At 38.0% G+C, this 16,878-nt stretch overlaps 1 long non-coding RNA gene across 7 annotated transcripts in view; it reads right to left on the reverse strand.

Moving 5' to 3' along the window:
* The window catches only part of LOC125333549, a 135,278-nt gene that overhangs the window by 97,252 nt on the left and 21,148 nt on the right, over nucleotides 1-16,878 (reverse strand). For all 7 annotated transcript variants that reach the window (XR_007206911.1, XR_007206910.1, XR_007206907.1 and 4 more), the window contains one exon: nucleotides 4,920-5,039. This is a non-coding gene — a long non-coding RNA (uncharacterized LOC125333549). The remainder of the gene's footprint in view (nucleotides 1-4,919; nucleotides 5,040-16,878) is intronic.

A 16,878-nucleotide genomic window follows, 5' to 3' on the forward strand; every position in this document is an offset into this window, starting at 1 on the left:
GGCCTCTCTGCTGCACTGCTGAGTCACAGCAGGAGGGACACCCACAGGTACAAGGAACAAAATTTAGTGCAGCTTAATCAGCACATATTTGCTGTTGATATGACAAAGAAATCAAACCAAACAAAACTTTTAAAGAACATTAAAATTTTTTTTTTTTTTTTAAATTTTTAAAAAATGTAATGATCAGTTTTGTCCAAAGCCAGAAGAGGAAATTCTATCAATCTGGGCAGAAGAGCAAGATTTAGCTCTTGACCTCTAAAATTAGCCCAGAATCCCTGTAGTTCCTGGGGTGTGAGAAATTCTCCTGTCACCATGAACAAGATCACAGAATCACAGAATATGCTGAATTGGAAGGTACCCTCAAGGACCATTGAGTCCAGCTCCCAGCCCTGCAGACACCCCAAAATCTCCCCATGGGCCTGAGAGCATTGTCCAAATGCTTCTTGAATTCTGCCAGGCTGGTGCTGTGACCACTGCCCTGAGGAGCCTGTTCAGTGCCCGAGCTTTCCTCTGGGGAAAGAACCTTTTCCTAATAGCCAGTCTAAACCTCCCCATGACACAACTTCAGGTCATAATGTGTCACATAACAAGAGCTCCCAAAATCCTGAAGTGAGAATCCTAGTTCAGCCTCAAGGTAGTTGTGAGACTCTCACTGACTTTAATGAGATTTAACTGATAAAAGTTTGATATGTAAATAGTGCCCAGGGACTTGCTAGACTTTGCTATTTAGGTTTGTTTTCATCAACCTACAATACTCCAAAGACTACTATATGTTCTTGCTATCTTGCTCCCCAAACCCTCATGAGACTCACGGAGAGTCACTCCAGTGAGGAATGCAGTACACCTGCACAGACCCAGTGCTTTGATGGCCCGACAGACGGGAGGTAACGAAAAGCAAAGCGCCCGCATCTCACAGAGAACTGCCGAGAACATGTTAATCGAGATGCCAAAGGTTCTGCTTAATACTGTTTCTGCTCCAGAGATGTGCCCAATGTGCCAGTGTCCAGCAGGCTCCTGTCACTCCCAGATGTGCCAGGTCAGCCTCACGGCACCAATTCATGCACAGAAAGCTGCACCTCCCCCTGGCGCAGCACACACCTACATTCAGCAACTGTACACAGGCAAAACTGAAAGATATTCCTTGTTTCCTCCCTGCATTTTCAGCTACCTGTAGTTCCCTACACCAAGGAAAACTAAAGTAACAAATTGTCAAAATGAAAACTTCATGTATGAGAAGAAACAATAAACCAGATTAATTTCTGGGTTTATAAGCCCAAGATTAATCATGAATGAATATAATTAAGAACACCCAAATTACTCTTCACTAATGTCTTGCTTTCCACACTTACTCAGCTTCAAACAACAGCCCTCTCATGTACATTTTATATTAAAATCTTGTAAAGCTTCTACAGATGTTTTGAAAATTCTTTTTTTTTAAAGAAAAGAGAAAATTGGTTACCTTAAATTAACTGGAAGCCTTTAAGACAAACTCTTCTTAGTCTGAACATGCAGATTTTCACCTACTAATGCAATTAAGTATGTGCTTAACCTTTGAAAGAGTGAAATGCAACTGTATTTGTGGCTTGTATTATCCATGGACAATCTAACAGTCTGAAATCCCACAAAGTTATGTTACTCAGTGATTTATGTTTAGTTTGACTCCATCTCTGAGGAAAAGAAAGGAGTTTTCCTTCATTTGACAAACATTCCAGAGTCTCAAACCATATGAACTTCTCTGAAATTGTATTTTTGAGAAAAAGTTATTCTTCCTCACATATAAAAATCTTCCTATGTCAAAAATTTCTTCATAATTTAAATATTTTTAGAATGTATTTTTGAGAGAAGAGTGCATTATGAACATTACGAAACTGTTAAAACTGTTTAAGTTATATATTCTAATTAGTTTGGCAGAGCTAATACAAATTATGTTTACAGACTAACAATAATAAAATTGAAGTACTAGTTAAATATGTAAAATAATTAAAGGAATCATTTTTAGCCTGGCATAATTAGCTAATCCACTTTACAAGCACTTATTAAAATGAATTTACATGTTATATTCCATAGGTAGTTACACAATAGTGTTTATACAGGAAAAATATAATGAACCAAACTCTTTGTATCCAGCTCTCCACAATTAAAACGAAGACTCCCCAAGTAATATCAATCTAGGAGAGACTAATTAAGTTTGGTTTGATAACCATTCATTTCTTCTATTGCCTCTGAGCAAATTGTTTATTAGAGAAAGTTATTTTACACAAATCAAATCAAACTGGGTAAACCATTATATTTGAGAGAAACCTTAGCCATCAGTCAATTAATCCATCATTTTCTCCAGACACTTTTGTTTAACGAGCAGATCATATTATCAACAATTTAGATATCTTATGATTCAATTATGACAGAAAATTTATTGACAGCTTCTCTAATACTTTTGTTATGAATAAATATTAAATGTTCTCCACTTTTGATGAGGAAACCAAATGCAATCATGTGTTAAATGTAATCGTCAAAACCTGAGTGATACTTCCAAATGAAATGTTTTAAGAAATACTTTAAACCAAAATAATTTATATTATTAAAAAGAAAAATCAAACATACCTCACAATTTATGAGAAATTAGCAAATTACCTGGTTTCCACTGACTAAATGAAAACATATATATATAAACATTACCAGACATGCATTAAGAGATTTAACACAAATAAAAATGAGTGGCTTCATGCAGTACTTTAGAATACGTATGACATTATTATGTAAAAATGGTATCAACACATCAGAAACTCAGAGACACTTTCTGCAACTACATGAAAGATCTACCTAAAAGTTAATAGAAATACATTCTTCAAACCTAACAAATGAACATATTTGCTCTAATCATGTCTGTTAAAAACCCAGTTGGTGCAAAGTTTATAATTACAGCTGTCTTAAGAAAAGAACATTGCCTAACAATGATTACTCCAGAATTCTCAAACCTCCTGACAGACATCTCTCTTTGAAGAAATCAGACCCTGACATTCAGCACTGAACAAACCAATTCCTGATGAAAGGACAATGGGGAAGCTCTATCCAAACCAATGCCCATTATGGAGATAATGGAATCACACAAATTTCTATCAATACATTACACCATCATTATTACTTCAAAGGATTTTTCCTTGAGCCAAGGAAGTTGCTTTTCTAACGAGGGAAGCTGTAGGAGGGTTTCCAGCTGCAGCAGGACTCACTGACGAGCCGTGAGCCCTCGAGAGAGGCGCTCACAGGAAACTCAGACAAAAGCTCTTTGAGTTTTCCAGGTCTGACACATTCTACTCACCAGAAGCAGGATTTTATATCTAGATTGCATATCAGCAACATGTTTTGACCATTTCTCAACCTGGAATGCTCTTACTGTATATATTCTAGTTAAAAATGTATTAATACATGTGTATTGTCAAGCATCTATAAAATACAACAAAACAATCATTTCCCCTATCCTTACCTCCTATTTGGACTGGTGCATAATGATGTGTTGTGGTTTATAGACATTGCCTCTACTTTCAGAACTGAAATGAAACTGTGAATTCATGCCAAATGGAAGCCAAAGAAAGGTCAAATGTACTTTATTAAAAAACATGTATTTCCAAAACCCCTGGCAAAAGTGAATGCGCATCAAGTTGCTCACTGCCTCTCAGTAATTGCATACTCTACCCTGATGGTTTCACTAGTCCCCATTAAGAACTCCATAAGCTTTCATGCAAAAATATGGAGTATCACTATTATTAAAACTGGAATTGTCAGGTACATAGCAGTACATCAACTTATAGCAAATTGTTTTTTACAGAACTCAACAGGACTCTTCATGTACTTAAATGCTTTTACTGTCACATAAATACAAAAGTCCTGATGCATCACTGCTGCAGCACACTTTTATAGAGCACGGGCTTCTCATTTATTTTATGGCAGCAGCTACTCAGCTGTGATGCATGCAACAGGAAGAACTTTGTAAGTTCTTTCAGTGTGAACTCTTAAATTCATATCTGTTACTTTAACTGGAAACCTGTAATTAAAATTACAAAGAAAGTTCTGAAGTGAGTGAATGTGTTTTAAAAATTCCTTTCTGACAGGTGTAGACACACCTGAGAATAATAGTACAATAAAAGTAAATAGTAGAGAAGAATTATCAACCCATATGTTTTTTCACAAGATAGCCACATCCACAGCAGCTCCCACCCTGGCAACTCTGCAGGCAGGAGCAAAAGCCAGTCCTGACACGGAGAGACAGCGAACCCCACCCAGCCACACACAGCAATGACAATGCAGGACAAAAATGCACCATTACCTTTTCAGCTGCAGAGAGGTTTTACAGCAGCTGAAGCGGACCATGAACCTGTACTATCAAACTTCACCAAGTGTGAGTCCTGGAGCTGTGACATCTTCATCAGTTCCCCTCCCAACAGTTCCTATGTCTACTACGGATTCATTTTGAGCAGAAAATTAGCTTTTTATTCAAATGAGACCCTTCCCAGTTGCAGAACCCTTGCAGTGCCAGGTCCACACCATGTCCATGCAGCTCTTCCTTCAGGATCTCTGCCCATGTGTGTGCTCATTTATAACATGCATGGACAGAGATTTCAACCACATCCACGTTACAGTTTGGATAGTGCTGGACACAATTCCCTCATTGCAGCGATGATGGGGAAAGATTCTCCTAGAAACAGCAAGGTCTTTGTGTACAAGACCACAGTCATTATTGTGTCAGCAGACTAACAATCATTTGAGATTACCAGAAAGTACGGAGATAATCTCGATTTCTACCTGCAGTAAAGTATATCAACACTTTTCTAAGAAGAAAATCATGAAGATGCTCTTCAGTCTCAAAGCAGAATATGGCTTAATGGACACACAGATCTTACAAGTAGTAAAGAAAATGCACTTACCTTTCAAAGGACATGCCTTCCTCAGAAGGGGAAGACAACAACTGCCTTCAGTTGGGTTGTCAGCACAGGAGAGGTCACCAAGCAGGAACACTTCGATGATATGGAAGACCAGAGGTGGAACTGAAAGAATACATGAAGAAAAGCATTGCTGTGGAAGAGGAACTTAAACAGAGCTAAGAGCACTTTGCCTTTTCACTCCTCCTCATGCTGTGGGGATGACAGAGAATGGGGCGTGAGAACAGCCCCTCTGTTCTCCCTGTGTGACTGTGACAGCAGAGGTGCTGTCACAAACCGCGCTGGGGAGAACAGCAACACATGCGAAATGCCAGGAGTTCAAAGGCTATTCCTATGTTCCCTCTTTAACAACAAACATTCATAATGAAAACGTTGTAACACCTGTGAGGTCACGAAGACATAAATACATTCACAATTATACAGGAACTTCCTACTACTGGGGAAACAAAAAACCAAAACACACCCAAAACTAAAGAACACATTTATCTCTTCACTGGTTATTCACACTTGCTAAATCTAACTTGCAATAAAAATGGGTCATGAATCACAATTGAGTGATTAGCAGATTAAGTATTTTTATTTAAAGAAACTTAGGTGAAAGCCTTAGAATCTCAGTTATCTCCAGACTATACCTGGTCTTTACTGTTAGAACAACTGTTTTCTGACAATGCTAAAATCAGAACTAGCTTTGATGAAAAAGAGAAATCAAGCATTTCTGTGTACTAAGAAAGCCTTGAGTAAATCTATATCTGACTTTGGCTCTCCGCTCAAATATGGGGTTGGCAGAGCTGATTGGAGTATACTTCAAAATGGTTAAATACCTACATGAAGAATTGCATTAACATTCAAATACATTTACTCATTCTGTCCTCGAGCTTTTATCCAAAGAAACTCTATAAAAAAGTGTCAACACTTATTTATAACTAAGCATTCTGACAGACTATTTTTCAAATACAACATCCAACTCAAGAGAACTGGAAATAATTACAAATATTTGTTCTCAAGCACACTTTATACTTTGGGTAATAGAGAGAATTAGCACTGCCTAGTGAAGTGAATTTTATGCCTGTATTTAAAAATTATTCCTCCACAAGAAATATGTTAGATGTCTGTGTTAAATAACAGTTCCTAGAGTCAACACAGGTACTGCCACTGGAAAGAGCTGGGAGAATACAACTGAGCCCCTGAGCTCCCAGCCAAGGTATAGTAGGGCAAACTTGATTTGTCATCACTCAGCAGCCAATCATTCAAGTTTTGTAATAAAAGAATACTCCCGGAGAGTGAATCCCATCGCCAGGCTGCACAGGGGTATCCAGCCACATACAGTCTGGTTTTCTTTCCTGCTTGTTGTAAGGGTCCAGCCTTTCACTGTACACTTGTCCACGATGATGTCTCACAAATCATCATCACATTTTCACTGTGGCTGATGACACCCCTTGGTAAAGCCACAAATGTTGTTACAGCCCATCTCAGATTCATACACCAATAGTTCGGTACTGGAACACAAGCAAGGCTTGTAGGTCCTACTGAAACACAAGCCCCTGATGATGGTAATAACCTGGAACCCCTTCAGAAACCCTGAAGGTTTCCTTTACTCCTCAGCCTGACTGACTCCCCAGCCTGGCCAGAATAAATCCCGTTAGAGCACGTCTTAAATTCTATGCACAAAAACCTCACCAAACCAAACAAAACCAAAAAATCCCTCAAGGATGAGTGATCTCACATGTCACTCCAAAGACAAGTATCACAGGAATTCCTTGTGAAAGAAGCAGGAGACTATCAGGGCAAGCAAATGGGCAAGCTGTGAGCAAGGAGGTGGGAATGAAGGTGGGAGAGAGAAAGTTCATCAGTGGGCTCAAGATACAGAACTGCCTTTGGAGCTGCAGGTCTCTTTCCATTGAGTCTTTGAGACTAACACTGGGTGGCTATGGGCCTCACTCCAAAATTTAGAAAAGTGAAGTAATTTAATCTTCTAAAACATATTTTTTCTGTAGCTGGAGAAAATAATGCTTTGAACATATCCTGTGCATACTGGTGTTGTACTGTAAAGCCCCTGGTTCTGTCACAAGAGACTGCTAAATTCCCCAAGTCCAAATTCAGTGTGTCCTCTCATCTTTTAAAATGGAGGTATCATAAATCCTTTCACTACAGCTCCCAAAATTCCTAATGCATACTTTGTGTGCTTGGAGAACTTAAATCACATTTAACAGCTGATGTCTGTTGATGCAATTTTTCTTTCCTTCCTCTGTCCAGCACAAAACCAACGTGTGTAGAGCTATGGACATGCTCTCACCCACCCCAGGACCTCGACAACCACACCACTCCCTCCAAAGCTGCAAATCCACCTCTGGAGTCGAAAGGTGTAGTGCAGTTCCTGCATTTTAAATGCTTAAGTATAAAACAAGGCCTATGTGGAACACAAAAAGTGTATGATTCATGAAATAAGGAAACAGTAACTCCATCATAACAAATATATTTGACCTTTAAAGCAGTAACAACAAACATTAAAAACACTCAAGCTTTCCTTTGCTGCCAAGTTTATTTTCCTCATAAGTTGTGCCCCATTATGCTACAATAATCCTTCATTACTCCAGTCCAATAATGCACAGTCTATCGTCTACCTATAGTTGTCTGGTGTCTATTTAGTTTTATAGCAAGCAAGCAATTTGAGAATATGGTAATAAAGCCTCAATCACAGTAATGATGTATGATGGGCTGTAATTTCTGTGTGCTAATGGTTTACAAACAGTATCCCAATGATGACGGGAATCTCATTGATTCATTATATGAGTGCAATAATACCAAAATAACTTACTATAGATCACTGTTTACTCATGCACATACTGATAACAACCTCTATATATTTCTATATACAGATATATAGAAATAAAATTAGTATTAGTCTTTCCACATAAAAGTTCACACGGCACAAAACATTTTGTGTTGAGTTCCCTAAATCAATGTTTAAAGTTGAAATTACTGCATTGAACGGGTTCTTTGAAAAGCAACCCATTGATTTTAATCTGCTTGAAGCAATCAATTACTCCCTGTCCTCTTTATTCCAAACTGTAATGAAAACTAAACTGCGTTGTCTTGAAAACTAAATGTGAAGATGATCATAAACAGAATTTAAACTCCATGGATTATTCATATCTACCCATTTAGATTTGCCATTTCCATTATGAGTACATTTGCCATGAGCATTTAATGGACATCTAAAAGGGAATTCATTAAAGCAGGAGCTGTTGGCAGCACTTATGGGCTTCAGACTGCTTTATGTTTGCCTTTAATAGCTCACTATTATAAAAGTGATATATTGTGTTCATCCCATTAGTAGTTTGCAGAAAGGTCTGTAAGACATAACAAATCCTTTTGAGTATTGTCAGAATCAAAACTAAATCACAGGGTATTTTTTTCAAGCGGCATATTATGACCCCAACAAGGTACCATTTTAGGTCATCTAAATTTTGATGATCTTAGCCAAGTAAGAATTTAATGGCGCTATAGACAGTTTGTTCTTTTTCTTAATGAAACACACGTGAATTATTAATGCTGTCTCAAATGCACATATTTTTAAAAATCTGTCATAACTATTAAGGTTAAGCACGCTTAAAAATGAAACATATATTTCTCAAAAATATCTGCTCCCTGGTTTTGGGCCAAAGTAGTGTCAAGGCAAGCAGGAAGCTTAATGCCACCAGCATGTGTGTGGAAACTCCGCAGAGCAAGCAGCCTCCACCCACGTGCTTCCCCTCCCCCTGGCCCTCCAGAGGTGAACAGGATGGATGCATTTGCACAAGTATTTGCTTATTGGCACAGGAGGAGAGCAAAAGGCAAACTAAAACAAAGTTGAACTGCAAAAAGTAATCCAAGGCTGGCGATAGAAACATCTCCCCATATCATAGAACAGTCCCACTTGACAGGTTTATGCACTTCCAGAAATAACTTTGTATCATTCACCATCTAAGTATTCATGGTGGCAGCCTGAAAGTGTTCCAGCGATTAAATCTTTATACACTACCAAACAAACAGGTATTTGATTATTCAGTGCATGTTCAGCAGAAGCACTCCCACCCCAGTCCATAACACAGCGCAGTCCTGCTTGTTTCCTTGTGCTCCCTCTGCTGACCCTCTGCCTCTCACACAGCCCACACTTCCCAACAGATGTGACTGATTTATTTATTTGTAAAGGATACAGTGGATTTCACAACATGTATAATTAAAGCTATTTTAAAAAGGATCACCACAAATACTAATAAACACAAATCATTAGATTTACTTTACAAAGTATGAATTTCCTTAAAATCCCAGTAGTTCAGAACACCTTTCTTCCTTAGCTTCCAAGGATACTGGCAGCTTTACAAAGCAGTCCTGGTACTGCACTAAATTTAGCCATGGTGCCACAACACTCAGAAATAACTTATGCAGAGGGCTGTATAAATAACTTATGCAGGGGGCTGTATAAACTGAAGGCAGCTGCAAAGCCTGTGCAGTTAGAACAAGTCTCTAACACTTTGAAGACTCTTGCCATACTTCGAGCGAACAACTTTTCTAAAAGATGATGATGCTGAGGAAAAAAGTAGCATTTATCAGCTCTCAATGAACTTCAAAGTGATTGACAGAGCAAATGACTTCACCAGGTTCAGAAACTCCTGATCAGTAGAAGGATGAAATCACTAGTATTAGGAGAGAATCCAGAGAAGCAACTGGCCACTCTCACTTCATTGCATTAGAATTTCCAATGATCATAGTTTACAAGAATTTGAAGGATGGTAAGTAAAAACCTGATTCAAAAAGCTACATATACTACCATACACATGTGCAAGGAACGATAGGAGATACCTCCCCCTATGAGGTAAAAGGAATCACAACTGCTAGTGAATTATTTCCTCTGCAGTTGTTGTCCAGTAAAAACTCTAAAATCCCTTTCCTGATCTAGGAACAACTAGTTCTTCAGTGAATTGGTACGAGATTATTTTGGTCAACTGTTCAAGAAATCAGTATTTGTTTATAACTCACAAGATGTGTATTTGTCTACACAAAATTAGTTTGAAATCTTTATATCAACTTCCAAAAAGATGTGAAAGTCTCAAATGATGGGGTAGATAGAAACACAAGCTCCCCAGGTCTGTGTGAGGCTATCAGAAAACCCACATCTGGGGCTTATGTCTCTAAACCAGAAGATGACATTTTCACACCAGCAATAAGAAGCAGAACACCTTGTTCTCATGCAAAGTACAGGAGATTTGGGATGACTCTCGGCAGAGCCCCATTTCGTGGTGTGGCCGAGCACCGGCAGCAGCGAGTGTGACACAGAACGATGTCCGTGTGCTACCACTGCGACAAGAGCCGGAATCTCCAGCTCATGCAGACCTGCTGGTGAACTTGCTTTCTGTAAGAAAGTTACAAATTGTCCTAGTTTCCACTTTGGAAAATTCTCCAGTGTCCTGTAGAGCCAAGATCACGGACGGCACAAGCAGGAAAAGCGGTCAATCCTGATCTCAGTTGGAGTCGTTGAGTTCATAGCATGCTATGAACACCCTCAAGAGTCTCATTAGTCAAAGTTAGGGAATTCAATACTCTGAACAAACAGCAGAAGACTGGATATTTAAGGAAGACCATGGGAATTCCTAACCTTTAACATGTTCATTCTCTAAACATATTCAAAATGGTTGACAAGGTGTAGGAAAAGGTTTCTAGCCTAAGCAGTTTGGCCTTGAAAAAATAAACTAATGTTAACAGCTTGAACGCTTCTGAAGAATCAGGCTTCTTCAGAATATCTATACCAGCCCTACTGTATTCCTAAATGGAAGCTGCTCATCTCTCATGGCTCACCTTACTTGGATGGAAAGCACGCTTAAGAGCGCTGACCTGTCACCTGGGCCTTCATGAGTGGTCCTAGAACTGCAGGTGACAAGCCAAATATTCCCTAAGGAGGAGAACGAGCCAAGGTAGGTTGGTTTGCCACAAGGTCTCCCAGAAAGATGCTAATTTCTTGTGTAAAAAAAGGGAAACAATAGAGCGGCAATGGGTTCACTTTCCTCTTCCTGGAGAAAAAACACTCTCTGGGACCCTCTAACACCATACCTTGTGTGCTCTTTGGCTTTTCAACACCAAAGCAAACCACATAACCAAAAGCAGCCTCTGTATTTATTATTTTTAAAGTATTTTCCCAGTTAAACTTGACATTTGAAAACACTTTACAGCTTTTCCTAATGGTACAATAAAATAGGATGAAAAGCGCAAATTGTTCAAATATTTAGCAGAAAAGGGAAAAAAAAGTAAAGATCAGAGTGCAAGTATCATCAAAATGTTCGGATGAGCCACAAACTGACACCCAAATAGGAACAGGAGTGCTTGCTGGAAGCTCTTTCCTTGACTGAGCAAAATGCAGAGATGTCTGTGCAGACCTTTCTTGGTACAGTTATTGTCACACAGGTGCAAAAGGAAGGAAGGGGGTATGACATCTCACCTGCCTCAGAGGAGTCCTTTCCCTTAATTCACCAGGAAGCATTTTACAGTGATGTGGATGTTTTCTTCATCTGACGCTCTCAGACAGTGTCTACATAACTCATGCGAAGCCAAGGGCAGTCCAAAAAACAAATTTTGAAAAATTGATTCAGAAATCTGATGACTTCATGCATCTGGAAAGTATCCAGATCAAAGGAACTGCAAAACAGAGGAACTAGCTGAAGCCTCATTTGTGTCTCAAACCCCAAAAGGTTTCTCATACTATATACTGGACATGACTGCTGCTGCTCTGCAGGAAACAGTCCTCAGGAACTCAGCTCCACTGACTTTCTGTCTGCTGGACTGGAAGTGATGCATTGCTGGTTAGGTGACAACAGCTTGATAAAAGAAACAAAGGTTTCTGTACATGCTGCTCCATGAACACTTGGTCAGGCCAACATTGATCTTTCCACACAAATACTTGTAAATAACTAAAAAGCATGGAAAAAAAAATTAATTGACCATAATAGGAATGTAAACTGTCCAATCCTATTTAATTAAAAAACCAGGACTAGAGATACGAGAATAAAAGGTAAAAGGAGAAACAGCCTGTCCTTTGCAATTCTGGATTAACTCAGAACTTACAACTATAACAAAATAAGCACAAAATACCCCAAGTGATGGACAGTTCCCATGCCATGTTTAACACTCAGTTTTTTGTAAGGTCAAAACCAACTGACCTTGAGGTCACAAAGTGTGGAAGTCTGACTTTATCTACTCAATTATCAACTTTGTTTCACATGTAAGAATAGAAATCATCAGTGCATAAAACTACTTGGGAAGATTACTACTTGGGTTAAGTATTTTCTCAGGGAAAAAAAAATTCCGTGAACTGAAGTAAGTGCTGTGAAACAATTCCTGTTTAAGAACACTGCCAGACAAATACATATTCCCCTTTATAAATCTAAACTGACAACACTATTCTAAAGGAAAATCCAGAAGATCATCTAGAGGACTGTTTTTGTCATAGACTAGCTGCTGGTAACTAAGTTCAATTCTTAAGTAATTTTGAAGGAGAGTCTAAACAACTGGTCAGGTAAAATCACAGAACCTCCCTTCCATCAGTGCTGGCCAGTGCACACCACGATCTCAGGACCCAAACAGAATGGTGGATAACTCACCCAGAATCAACAAGAATTTTCCAGTCTCCTAGGATTTTACTGGATTGTTCTTTTTTTGACAAATGTACTTGTGATTTATTATTTTGCATATTTTTTCTCTTTGAATCACACAGACATGCAATAAGCAATCTCATAATTAAGTTTAACTTGAATCATAAAAATTTCTGTAGTCTAATGTTAAAGAATTATTCACTCAGCTCTGAACTCTGATGGTTAATTTACATACTGCAAGGTCTGTTAAATTAATTCATTAAGCTACTTAAATAATGAGGATTCAAGGCCAATGCACAGCAACAAAACCAGTATCTTTTAGATGAGTAAGTCATAAGTTAGCCTGAGTTGCTGGGGTTGTTTTTCCCTCAAGATGCCCTATTTGCTACTTTTTCCTTCTTGCTAAGTTGGTTTGGGATATGCAGCACAAGTGAAAAGGTCCCACAGTTAGAGGTTACTCAGAGAAGAGAACCTGCTTGAGGTGAAATACATGAATTTTAAAACAAAGAACATAATCAACATAAAAAATACAAACAATCTAATAAATACAAAGTCATATTTAGTGATGTGGGCAGCAAACATAAGTAGTGTCAGAACAACCAAGACCGGCCATCAAAGACAGAGCAGAGGCTGGTAAGCCACAAAGCAGACACACATGAAAGCTGAATTCAAAGCAACTATTGTAAAGCAGAGAGAGGAATTATATTAGGTATCTATTAGGTATATCTGTACCAGAAGAAAATCACTAAGCAATGTAATAGTTCCTCTGTCCTCGAAAAATTTGAAACGCACTTGCATTCAAAATAAGATGAAAAATGCTGAAAGACTGATTCTCTTAACGTTTACTCCCAAACAGCATTCCCTAGCTATCCATTACTGGGTCAGGTAACCAAATTAACCAAAGTGGTGGCTGTCACTCACGTGCCAAGGAAATACAACAGAAAATGAATTTGCACAAGCACTTAAAAGTCAATTACTACCATGCATATTTTGCATATAAAACAAAATGTAGAAAAAGGTCATTTCATTACAGATCCAAACATCTCCACATGTGTGGAATTACTTACAGGTGGCTTAGACTAGTTTTGTAAATGAACTATCCACCTAATTTCACAGGCAATTTCATGTTCTTCTGCCAGCAGAAACACTAGAATTTTTCACAAAGCAAATCAATAAACTCAACCTCATTCCTCTTTAAAACACGCTTGTGATGTTAGGAAAGTCTTTTCCTTGTTGTCTTCTAAGCATGAAACAGGTTTTTATGCAGTTAAATTGATGTACTAAATTGTCTGAAATGTAACTCGGAGAAAAATGAATCCTGTTTGCAGCATTTTGTGACACACTGTGCCACTATTTTATCAGCATTTTGTTGTCACCACAGCTTCTCTCTCCTCCTGCCACCAGCTCAGTTAATTCTGGGTATTTGCTATTAGAAGAATTCTCACATCACAAATTACACTCACATCCAAATAACTCAATAATACATTTGCCAAACACTTAAATCATCAATAATTTGGAGTGGAAGTAGGATTAGATTTTAAGTCTGCAAGTGATGGAATCAATTCTGAAATGTTTAAATATTAGTTTACAAATATTGCTTATAGCTTAATAGCATCATAGACTTTACACAGATACTGGCTCTAGACAGTAATTATATCCTCAGCCTAATGTTGCAGTTAATGGACATACACATTTCAACGATAATTGCAATCCCTGAACATGATAATGTGCCTTTATTAGCAGCTACAAAATAAAGCTCAGCTACAGCCAAGTGAAGAACTGAACTATGCTTATTATTTATTTTTAGTATTGCCCAATTCACGTTATAAAATTCTAAAGTAAAATAGCATGGCACTTAAACCAGTGCTTTAATTGCAAACATGTGATTAAAGAATATCTCTAGAATGATTCATGCAGGTTTTAGTTGTCATGAGCAAGGAGTCAAAAGCTGATGAGTTAGTGAGACAAAGGTGTAAGTGACAGAACAGCAAACACACCGCACTTCAGAGGGAAAATAAAAGAAAAGGAGGTTTTAAGGACTTAAATATTTTAAACAGCATTGTAAGAGAAGGAGGAAGGCAGGAGTATATAATGTAAAATCTGAGAAAAGAGAAAGCACAATAAAAGTTCCCCAAGCAAATGCAGACGTGAACGTGCTGTACAGTCCAGGAAGAAAAGCATCGATTCATGCATAAAACCACATATAAATCATGCAATTGAGGACGTGTAAAATGAAGAATAATTTACAAGTCAACCTGCTCCTCAACGAGGAACCCAGTGTTTATGATTTCACAAAGTTCTGAGTGTTTGTCTCTATGCCCTGATAGTGTGTTTGCTGTACAGAATCTCCAAGTAATGGAGAAATTCAATAAAGAAATTTCTGAAAGCAGTTAAAAGACACACATTGTGATTTAAGGTTTGCCAAGGCTTTGTTACTAAGTATTGCTGGCCAATCCCATGAACTACAATGTCACAGATTCTAGCTCACATTGTTTACTGTTGTCACTTTTTAAATTTAACAACAGAAACCCAAAAAAATTCTCCACAAAGTACTTAAAGAATCCTCCAAAATATTAGATTTCTTCAAATGAAATCCAACTATTTTTCACATGAAGCAAGATGGTTCTCAGTGCAAGCCACAATCCGGAATTAAAAATAACTACACAATTTTAGACACCCTGGCAAAATTTACTTAGCTTGTCCAATCTTTAGGCAATTAAATAAGTTCAAATACTGGTTCAGGAATATTTGCTGAAAGTTCTTTCTGCTCATGGCAGGACAGGAACTGTGATAAAAAACATGAAAGGAGATCTGCCTGAATAACATTTACTTGAATAAATCTTCTGTAGCTCCTAAACTTGCTAGAAATTGGTAAGCCAGTCAAGAGGTCAGAGCCTCAAAGAGCAGGGAACCAAAGGAATTCAAATACACATGAAGCAACATCTTTTCTGAGGTTGAGAATAAAAAAAAACCCTAATTTTTTCCCAAACCCCCTGATGATTCTAAACACCAAGCTGTTGCTAGCCAAACTGACACCTCCAATCCCACAAAAAGGTCCCACACTTAAAACTTTGAGCTACAGATTTGACTAGTTCTGAGGCTGCCTCCATGCAGGAAACAGATGTTTAATTTGAGAAACATTAAATGTTCTTATCTCATTTTTGCTCTTTAAAGGTTTAGAAACATTTTTTTTTCTTTCAAGCTATGACTAAAACAACCTGGAAATTACTTGTCAAATTATACAACTGTATTTGTCCATTTAATTTTACATACTGAATTTGGACCACACTGAATGCCATATGTACAGAAGACACTCGAAATCTTTTTGACTTGTAAGTTGGTATCCTGCAACATCTAAATATCTGCAGGTAAGCACAACACTTGCTCCAATTTACGGCTACAAATGTTTAAAAGGAGAAGTTCACAAAAAGTCACTCGTAAGAATCTGAAGATGTTTCTATAATTTCTACTTATTTGGAAATAACCTGCCATCTTTGGTCAATGCTATCTACTTATTTTGACTTTAGTACTAGCAATTACCTTCTATTTAATTCAGCCTGGGCAGCTAAGTGAATTTGGATTTTTTATGACCAGCACTACTCAGTGCTTCCCTCCCATCATTTAGCTGGAAAAGCAGAAACCTGTTGTGTCTGATAAACCACACACGGTTGTGCTTTGGCCGTTCCTTCCCTGCACACACCCACTGAGGAGGGCTCTGGGGTGCCTCCAAAGAAAGGAATTGTGCAACAGCTGCTGGAGCTTTCCAGCAGCACCAGATGGATCCCAGACCCACCCAAGCCAATCCCTACTTTCTTTTCCTATATAAACTACGGGGAGGTTGGATGAGAACAGTGTGGGAGATATGAAACAGAGTAGAAATGGGACTTGGCCCAGTGAAGGGAAATACACAGTGACAATATTTTTCTTCTGAAACAACTATTTTTTATTTTTCCTAGAATATGCCACAGAAGTAACTTGTATCCAATTCACACTGTGATATTTCCTTAACAAACTCTAAATGTTAAACTTAAATGAGAGGCATTTCATGCAATCTGAAATATATTCAGTTCAATTAAAAATAATTGATGCATAGTGAAATAATTCTTCCCAAAGCTGCTGTAAGATCTTCAAAAAATAAAGCTACTTAATAATTTTCATCTCCTACAGGCTAGAGAGAAGCATTATTGCATATTAAAAATTGGAGTGTGGTTTTCCCAGAGGTAAAAGAAAGTTATTAAAACAACCTATTTATTGTTGATATAACTATCCATTTGTGCTACACAAAAAGTAACAATTTCAGTACATTAAAAGAAAAGCTAATT

The sequence above is a fragment of the Corvus hawaiiensis genome, chromosome 15 (genome assembly GCF_020740725.1).
Source record: "Corvus hawaiiensis isolate bCorHaw1 chromosome 15, bCorHaw1.pri.cur, whole genome shotgun sequence".
NCBI lineage: Eukaryota > Metazoa > Chordata > Aves > Passeriformes > Corvidae > Corvus > Corvus hawaiiensis.